General features: G+C 47.0%; 1 non-coding gene across 1 annotated transcript; it reads left to right on the top strand.

The window, feature by feature from the left end:
* The first annotated feature begins 9,665 nt into the window (after positions 1–9,665).
* Trnat-ugu (transfer RNA threonine (anticodon UGU)) lies at positions 9,666–9,737 on the top strand. Its single transcript has one exon. It is a non-coding gene; the product is annotated as a tRNA-Thr (tRNA).
* The last annotated feature ends 423 nt before the right edge of the window (positions 9,738–10,160 follow it).

Genomic DNA, 10,160 nt, shown 5'->3' with positions numbered 1-10,160 from the left:
GTTGACCATTGTCGTGGCGACGGGCAAACCAAGGGTCATGTCAACAGCTTTGGCAAGGTTCTGGTTATGGTGTTCGGAGCCTCGCAAACCTGGTGGTTGGCTGGAAAAAGTTATTAGCTGTTTCGGCACTCAGCTGTATCAGGAAACCATGTCAGCCCTTCTTGTACCTCACCCAAACACTTTGCTCGCGTTTTTGTCCTTCCTCTTACAGTGCCTGTTGGTACAGAACTAGGAGGAGTGAAATTCAACTTGCTCATGGCGTCTTCTGCAGAGGAAGTGTTCTCTTATGGCTTGTTGCAGTTTTGCACCAAAAAGTTCACTATCGAATTTTTGTTGAAGTTGTAAAAGAAGTTTCGTGCCCGGATGTCTGCTGCACGATGATTTCATGTGGTGGTTTGGTTACAACCTGTATTCAAAGCGTGACATCTCTTTGGTTTGGGTATCTAAAAAAAACATAAACTTAAAGAGCAAGGTTGGCTGATATGAGCGTTTCCTATTCATTGCTCACATTCATTGCTACAAATAAAATTCACATGCACTAAGACGTTTTGTCTAGTTTATTTCTAACCTCGCAGAAAGTTCCTTGAGCTCCTTGCTGTTGTATTACCAGCTTACTTGTTTGTTGCCCAGAGGTGATGCAAAAGTTCCTTGACATCTGCGGAGCAAGTGACAAGTTTAAAATAAGTGTAAAAGGCCTACAATGCATGTGCAGAGGTTTTGTGTCTTTGGCTGTGAACAAAGGTTCCGAGTTTTCTGATAAAGAAACGGTGAGCAAGTGCTCAGTACTTCTTTGGAATGTCCTAGGTACAGTGGAACCTCGTTTATATGATCCTCTTTCACACAATCTTCCAACACCAACAGTCTGGATTGAGGACACCAAAAAAAAATGATCCAGGACAGTTGCCGTCCATTTCTACTGGTTAATACATTCCTGGAAATTTCTCTGCCACATCACCAACTTTCAATATATTGCCGAGCTACAACCAGGTGATATGTTCTCCAGCCTCTTGACGCCATGCGGAGGAGAAAAAGTAGGAGATACATGCGGTCGAAAGCCATAGTTGCCCACCGTTGCAGTTTCTGTGCAATGCTCTTCCACTTGTGTCACGTGAAGACGATGCCAACGTGCAACCAGTTTCCTGATTTGGTACCAGTGAATCTCCTTGTGGGTCGTTGCGTTGACATCACCGCCGCCCATATTGTGTTAGCATATCCACCTACCTTTTTGACACATAGGGCATAGTAGGAGTAGTGCTGTTGAAGGCGTACTGCACACTTTTAATGGGAAATAATCCAAATGCACCACCATTCCTTGCTGCATTTTTGGGTGGGACTGGTCCGAGTGCTTCCGGAATTGAAAGTAGCCCACAGTCGAAGCATCAACTAGGCAAGCTACTTTTCATTCTCATTTACAGCTTGCAGAGCCACAAATGGCACTGGCATGAAGACTGCTCACTCTAATCCATTGTACTCGTAACACCTGCAGTGGTCTGTTCGACAGCTGCAGCAATGGCGTCAAGAAAGCATTCTTACTTTATGTAAATCCCAAGTACCTTGCCAATTTGTATCAGTGATTCAGCTTGTAGGTAAAACTGACACATCTTTTAGTAACTTCTGATTCTGTGTTTTTAAGATCATACATTTTCTTTTCTCTCTTTCTTACAAAGTGTATGAACAAGGTTTTACTGTAGCGCATTCTCATCGAACAATGAGCAGTTGCAACCCATGGTTTGTGACGGATCTCCGTGAAGCTTCTCAGAAAAGACTTAATATAAGTACTCTTGATTCTGTTGTATTCTAACAACAAACCAGGATAACATTACTGTCAGCCATATGCACTGTTTTTAAGAAACCTACGCTGCTAGTGACGATAAATTTTTTGGGCAGCGAATGTTGCCCGAGCCAACATTTCAACAAGAGGACTTGTCTTTGTTAGGGAAATGTTGGCTCCAGGGAAAGTTGCTGTTCAACAATTTCTCGTCACTTCAAACTTCCATCTTCCCCTGAACTTCTGTCCTGCAATGCTGAGTGTCACGCCAGCGAATTTTGATCAATCTCTGGAAAACTCTGCACATTGCTCTTGTCAGGTGCACATTTGTGGTGAAATACATACTTTTTAGGAAAACGGAATCAGCTTTGTTTGTGTGCTACTTCTCTGGTCCCTCCTTGTGAATGTGCAGTTGACTGCAAAAGTTAAGTGAAATCTATAAATATGCATTGAATTTTGTGGCACTGTGCGACCAAAGCCAGTAAAACTGTCTGACACTGTGTGCGTGAGCAGGCTGTAAACTTTAGACCAAACTGCATAGATACCACCGTTTTCGCAGGGGATATATATATATATATATGTGTGTGTGTGTGTGTGTGTGTGTGTGTGTGTGTGTGTGTGTGTGTGTGTGCGTGCGTGTGTGTGCGCACGCGCGGTTTCACGCTCGCTACCATAGGCGTGCGCACAGAGGGAAGGGGGGCGCCCCCCCCCCCTAATCACCTAGGGGGGGCGAAATCTGCCCCATACATTGAGGCCCCGTAGTCACCTAAGAGGGGGGGGGGGCGCAAAATCTGCCGCGTACATTGACAGGGGGGCACTGCGATGAACCTTCCCCCCCCCCCCCCCCCCCTGATGGGGAACCCTGCGCACGCCTATGCTCGATACCCCTCAGGTACAAGTCGAGAAAAAAGCGGCTCTGAGGCGCAATTCAGAGAACTTCCCTCCAGCCAATGGCGTCGACGTGTTATCGTGACGTCGCGGCCGACCGCCTTCGCGCCGCGCTCACTAGAGAAATCAAAAAGCGTGTTCTCCCGCCTTACGGACCTCAACCAAAATGGCTGCCTCCGCTTTTCGCGACAGTCCATCGGCGTCGTCGGTGAGATCGCGCTCTCGCAAGCTGAGTTTGGTGCCGTTCATCGCAATTTGAATTCCACGAAGAGCCTTGTTTGTGTGTTGTGTGCGATGTTCGGTAACGACGGTCGCCGTGGTGTTTCGTTTGCTGCGTAAGCGCTTGGCGCTGCCTGGAAACAGCCGCCGATATTCGCGCCGTTGATCGGCGCTTCAATACCCTGTGTGATGCAAAGCGGTCGTCATCATCCTCTGCGGGTGTTCTGTCTTGAGCGGGAAGTGTTGCGCGTTCTGCTGTTTTGTCCTTTCAGCGTCTGTGGCGTACGTTGCATCACACGCCTGTTGCGAGACAAGTGACTGCGGCAGCTGGCGATAACGGCTTGCTTATTTCTCTTTGATTACGCCAATAAGTTAATATTACGATTGTGCGTAGCGCACGACGTTAGCGGGTGGTTCCCGCAAGGCTTCCAGAGGAACTACTTTACGGGAACTACTTTTACGGCGCTGCCTGTAGACGCAAAGCGGTCAGCCGCGACGCCATTGGCTGAAGAGGGGTCCTTTGACTACTAAAAGCCGTTTTTCTTGACTTGTACCCGAGCTACCCGAGTATAAGCATCTCAAAGCTCGGAACTGGATTATTGCAAGAATTCACTGCCTTCAACACCTGGCGCTGACTCCGTCTTCGTCATCCTCGAGTGTTCAGGAAACGTAGCAGTCTTCAAAAGTCAACTTCGCCGCAATACAGTGTTAAGCCGTGAAGCACGCGCACTGTATTGCGACGAGGCGTACCAGTAGTAATACCAGGGGCGTAGCCAGAAATTTTTTTCGGCGGGGGGGGGGGGGGGTTCAACCATACTTTATGCATGTTCGTGCATGTGTTTGTATGTGCGCGTGTATATATACGCAAAAAAATGCAAAATTTCGAAGGGGGGGGTTGAACCTTCCCCCCCCCCCCCTGGCTACGCCCCTGAGTAATACAGAGAATAAAAATGTCACGAGACATGTTGTGTGCCCCTTGTTAATATATACGACACCTCTTCCCTGCTGTTTTCTTGTCACAGTACGAGCACCGAGGTGTGTAAGTGTACCTATAGTTACTATATATGCTACCTTATACAGGGTGTTTCAAGAAATCTGTCCAGTATTTTTTTAAAATCACAGAAATGAGGTATCTGTGTGCTACCTGCGGCGTTACCTTTACTGTGGGAGAGGGGATATTGAGATACTTACAAGCATTAATTACGGCAGTAATTACAGAAATTAAGAAAATTAACTTTTTAACCAGTGGAAATAAGTGGTCGACTCAAATGGGCGAATGGAAGTCCTTCCTGAGAATAGCCCATAGCCGCTTTGAAATTTTTGAAAGGCGGCCACTGGTAATCTCCGCGGAGAGATGAAATCTCGCAAATTTTGCTGGCGATACCGAAACCTACGCACCAAAAAGCGCGTCTGCCATTCACTACGGAAACGCCCTCCATGACGACACCGTTTGCCTCGCAAGAGGGGGGGGGGGGGAGATAAGCGAGCGCCGTTATCATCCGTTGATCGAGATACTTCGTCTCGTTGCTGAGCGAGCCGCACATCCTCCTCCTCCCCCCCTACCCCCCCCCCCCCCTTTTGCGAGGCAAACGGTGTCGTCATGGAGGGCGTTTCCGTAGTGAATGGCAGACGCGCTTTTTGGTGCGTAGGTTTCGGTATCGCCAGCAAAATTAGCCAGATTTCATCTCTCCGCGGAGATTACCAGTGGCCGCCTTTAAAAATTTTCAAAGCGGCTATGGGCTATTCTCAGGAAGGACTTCCATTCGCCCATTTGAGTCGACCACTTATTTCCACTGGTTAAAAAGTTAATTTTCTTAATTTCTGTAATTACTGCCGTAATTAATGCTTGTAAGTATCTCAATATCCCCTCTCCCACAGTAAAGGTAACGCCGCAGGTAGCACACAGATACCTCATTTCTGTGATTTTTACAAAATACTGGACACATTTCTTGAGACACCCTGTATATGCTCCCGTAGGAAGCATATACAGTAACACCTTCAACGCTTTGTGGGACGTGACCGGAGCTATTCAACCGCTTTAGGTGCATCCGTTTATTCCAACGACTTTAAGTGTCTGGAAAATTGGACATTGACTATTATATCAATAGGCATGCAATCAGAGTGTTGTAGTTCACTGTTGTAGAAAACCACTTACAGATGAACGTGACGGTCAGTTGTGACAACCTTTTCTCAGCGGGCGCTTGCACTCGATGTCCGATGTAATTGGTACTCAGCAATATTTATTCAGGAACATTAGCTAGCGTCCACACACTGGTGCGTCAGACTTGCGGCCAGATTGCACGAGAATGAGCGAGTAGGTCATAACAACCGCCACGAACTGTGCAGAAAAAAAAAAAAGAAAAACGAGATGTATTTAAAAGACAGCAGGCAGGTACTCGCCGGTTTTACGTTTAATGTTGCCGAGGAATTGTTCTTGCATCGTTTACCGAGTTTATTTCAAAATGTTTACAGAACGTAAAACTTATGATAATGCGCTGATGCAAAGAATGGCAATGAAGAAGGCACTCGGACAAACTGAGGACAACGCACAAAACTTTGAGATAAAAGAAGTAACCCCAGTCATCGATTTACTTGCAAAACTAAAAAAAAAAAAAAATTACACGGCCCCTCGGCAATCATTTATGTAAGGCTCATACTGTTGTCGGGCAGATATATTGCTGCGAACGCTCGCATCTTAACATTTCCGAGCACGCGTGCGTGGAATCGCGCGCACAGGCAAGCATGAACATATCTCGATTACCACGAACGCTGGCCTGATTAACAGCGCAAGCATGAACAAATACATAGATTAAATTAGGCTCGCAGACAGCGCACACAATCGAAACATGCAAGTGCTGGCTCGGTCAGCCTTCGCACTGGCCGCCACTCCCGGCCGGGCTGACTTTCGCGCTTCCAACCTCCTGCATACCTTTGATCACTCTTACCTCCTCGTCCACGCGCACTCAACTGAACACTGCCTCGCACGTGAATAGGCTCCGCTCCATTGATTCCATTGGATATTATGACACTCTGTGGCGAATTTTCGCTTGGAATGTCCTTGCAGCTGCTATCGCAAGGAAACTGGGATATTAATGACTGCAGTGGGCTCTTATTAGCATTGCGGCATTCTAATTGACATGCTATAGTTGAGGCAATACAGCAAAATAAAAACAAAAAAAGTGCGCGGAAGTGATCTCTACAGAGCTATTCATTAAAATAATTCAAATTTACGTGCACTGTCGCAATAATGTCATGATTTGTGAATACATTGCACAAGAGTGACTTTGTATGCTACTGCGGCTTTATTCTTTGCAACCTCATTTTCTAGCACAGGAACGACCTGCAAACGCGTTTTCGTTCATAAATCGAAGGGGGTAGGGAATTACGAGCTTACCGAAGTCAACATTGACCGGTCAACGGCGAAAAATCCAGAGCCCGTGAAGCAGAATCGATCTTCGTCGATAGTGGTGGCCAGCAGTTCCGCCTAAAAGAATATGGCAGTGAAGTGAAAGCCTATATTGTCAAATAATTACTTTATAAGCGAATATTAATAGACAGCTTTAGTGCCCGGGCCCCAGTTATGCAGAACTATCGGTAAATTGACTATCGATGGTGCTACTATCGACAAACTATCGATAATACAATCGGTAGTACCATCGTTAATATTACTATAGCGATATTACTGCCACGCGTGTTTTTGCTTTGTTTTGACGTATTCAGGTTTCACCCACAAAGACTGTTAGAAACGTTTGACGCAGACCACGCCGTAATGTTTGCAGTCCTGCTGCAGCTTTCTTCACCGTCACAACCACGTGATAATACTATCGATAGTGGTGTGAATAATGATGTGGTTGCTGGCCGGCCATATTGCCAAAATATTTGCGATAGCCTACTACCAGCTTCGCTTAATTTATGAGCAATTTTTGGCAGAGAAATTAATTTATTTCCGCAGTGAAAATGGCGGAATATATCCATCAGTAAATTCGTATCCAAAAGCAACCAGTTACACCTTACAATTAACCTCTTGATATTTTTTTTTTTTTGAAATCATAAAATGCAATATCAATTTGAAGCCGCCCAGTCCCACCACATCTAAAGGCTTCCTTTCCGCTACAGCTGAACAGTTTGGCTTTATGATCATGTGTCAGCAAAGCACTCTGGTGAAGAACACAATCATGTCAACTTTCTTGCGCTTCAGCCTGCTCCTCCGGCTCCGCTTGTACCACGCGCGCGGGGAACCAAGTTTATTCTGCAGTGAGTCCGCGCTTTTGATTTTATACTATCGATAGTACCATCGAATTTTTTACTATCGATAGTATTTTTACCATTGATATTTCGATAGTGACTCAGCTATCGATAGTATCGATAGTACCATCGATAGTTCTGCATCACCGGTACCCCAAGCTACTTGCGTACACAAGCCCTAGGGGGCGGCTGGCGAACAGAAAAAAAATGGCGGAGGTTTACAACCTACTTAACATGTACGAGCGAAAGGTATACATGTTTGGCTTGGTTTTGCAAGGAATATGCACACCGTATTTCTAGGCTTCTTAAGTGTTGTTCGTGTTGCTGAACTCGCCGGCAGCCGCAGTAGCTTCAATCTTGGCAAGCTTCCGGACTCCCTTTGCTCCGGTGTTTCAGCAGGCAACTTTGCGTGAGGTTTCGTAACCTGCCGTCGTGGCAGGATGATTGGATTCGGAACTGGATGATTGGATGCAGCCTGCCGCTTGCGCTGAAGTGCATGCACAGACGGCCCAGCCGGCGGGCTATCCGTGGCGCAGCGGCTAGGCTCCGAGCGAGCGCAGCTGCGACGCCTCTCCGCGTGACGTCACGCCTGTCTTTGCACACTTGGGCTCCGTCGGCCCACGCGTAGTAGAGCGTAGTAAGCGGAGAGAGTACCAAAGAACACTGGGACCCAAGGGCTGGGGGTCCGCGGCACCAAAACCCCATAATAGAGCTTTAGTGCCGGGGCTCCTAAGCGGCTTGCGTACGTAAGCCCTTGCGTTCCTTTGTATTCTCCATGGGTGCGGCTGGGCCTTCAAAGGAGCGCGAGAGCGTGCGAACGCAAGCGGCTTGGGGTCCCCGGCACTAAGCCCCCTATTGATTAACTTAAAAATTCAGTTCCACGCCGTGAAATCCGTCGGACAGCGAAACTGCAGGCGCGCGAATGTGTGCTATTTGCTAGTGAGGCCACGTGGTGTCGTAAATCCGCCGCTAGATTTAAACGAAGTCCCCCCGAAGAAATTTACTGATTGCCGTATAGGTGTGTATATAAGGTACACTTTAGCTACGGCTGCTTCTACGTAGGGCAAACGGGCCGTTGTGTTAATCAGAGATGAAATATAGATGAAATCAGAGTGTTTATAGAGGAGGTCGTGGCCCAGGCACAAGGATGAAGACACGCGTGTAATGGCTGAGACCTGGCATATCGATAATAGCGGTAGCGCATGCATGAGCCAGCCGTCGATTAATAAGAATAAATGAAATGCCCGACTTCTTCCTTCTTTCTTTCTTTCTCTTTCATTTTTCTCTCTATTTCTCGCTTCCATATATCTTTTTATCTCGTTCTATTTCTGTCTGTATATTTATCTTTCTTTGATTTTCTGTCTTTCTTTCTCTTTTTGTTTTTCTTCCCTTTCTTTCTCTCTAGTTCTTTATCTTTGTTTTTGTGCTATGCTTTGCTCTCTCCCTTCACTTACCTTTCCCACCCCCTTTGTATACTAATGCTATGCAAGGCTATCTTATGCTCTGCTATCGTGCCTGGATAGCCGAGTGGTTACGATGCTCGCCTTCGGATCGTGGATACGCTGGTTCGAATCTCGCCTCGTCAAGAAATTTCACGAAGAATTTCTCTCTTTCTATCTCTCCGTACTCGTTTTGTCACCCATCGAGTTACATTGCATGCCTCGTTGGACAAATCCGCCCGTGTGTTCTGGGAGCGAAGCAGAAGATTAAGAAGAGGACGAAGATAGCGCGTGCCGGTTCATGATAATTTTCTGTTCGCGCATTACAACCGAAGGCTGTCATATACAGCTCCGCTGTTAAAGTACGGGTGGCGCTTCTTCTGCAGTCCATCCATAAGGGAGCACATCTCAGCGTCACAAGGACAGACGTAGGAGAATCTAAGAATAGAATAGAGGACATCAGATATTCGAACTAACGCGTCTCACCTGTCGTGACACTTTTGGGGAAAATGAGAGAGTCGACGTCGACTCCAGGAGCGCCTTGAGGCTCAGCACCTGCGTCCGGATGTCGCCCGCCGAGAGGCTCGCGTCCACCACGGCCACAGTGGTGAACACAGCGTACAGCGCCGTGAAGACCAGCTTGCGTGAGGTGGTCCGCGTATCGAACGCGGCGTGCACCACTACACACACGGCGATCGCCGAACACAGAAAGTTGACGACCACGGCTAGACGCAGGCGCTTGTCCACCCGCCGGACAATCGTCGTCACGGCTGCCAGGCTCGTGCGGAGCCTCTCGATGGCTCGCACCACGTGTCTCGTTTCACCGGTCACGTGGGCGCTGAAGAGGGTGTGCTGTGTGCCGTCTACCTAAAGCAGGGATATATAGTTCGCATTGAAAGGATCTGGAAAGTACGGTCGCTCTTATCCCGTCAACGTTTTAAACGAAAGTGTTTTATGCCGGGGACCACCAAGCTTCACTAACGTCATTTCCGTCACGGACGTGACATCGGTAAAATGCACACAAACAGATGACAAAGAAAAACGAGACTAACACTCCTTGGTTTAAATCAACATATATACCCCAGAAAGTGGACGGGAGGATGACCGCCGCCGTAGCTCCGTGGTAGAGCATCGGACGTGTTATTCGAAGGTCGCAGGTTCGGTCCCTGCCGGCGGCAAGTCATCTTTTCGTTCACTTTACTTTCTTCACATTTATATTCTAAATACTACAGATAACACCTCCTGTACTTTCCTTGGCGTTATTGTCTGTTAGTTCTCATTAATATTGTGTCTAACAAAGATAAAGATATATATATATATATATATATATATATATATATATATATATATATATATATATATATATATATATATATATATATATATATATAGTGGAACTAACCTGAAACTTGAGATAACCCGACAAGACGACGCACATGTACTTCTCCAGTCGTATAGCCATTGTTCCGACGACTCCGTAGTACACACAAAAGATCACGGAAATCGCTGACAGGAGGAAGGTCGCCCGGTTCGACATATCTCGCGTCTCTTCCAGAACGACTACGCCGCGGCAGGCGGCTAGGGTCAGTAACAGTGCGGCA

This window comes from Rhipicephalus sanguineus, chromosome 8, assembly GCF_013339695.2.
Source record: "Rhipicephalus sanguineus isolate Rsan-2018 chromosome 8, BIME_Rsan_1.4, whole genome shotgun sequence".
NCBI lineage: Eukaryota > Metazoa > Arthropoda > Arachnida > Ixodida > Ixodidae > Rhipicephalus > Rhipicephalus sanguineus.
This window is presented reverse-complemented; position numbering and strand designations above follow the sequence as displayed.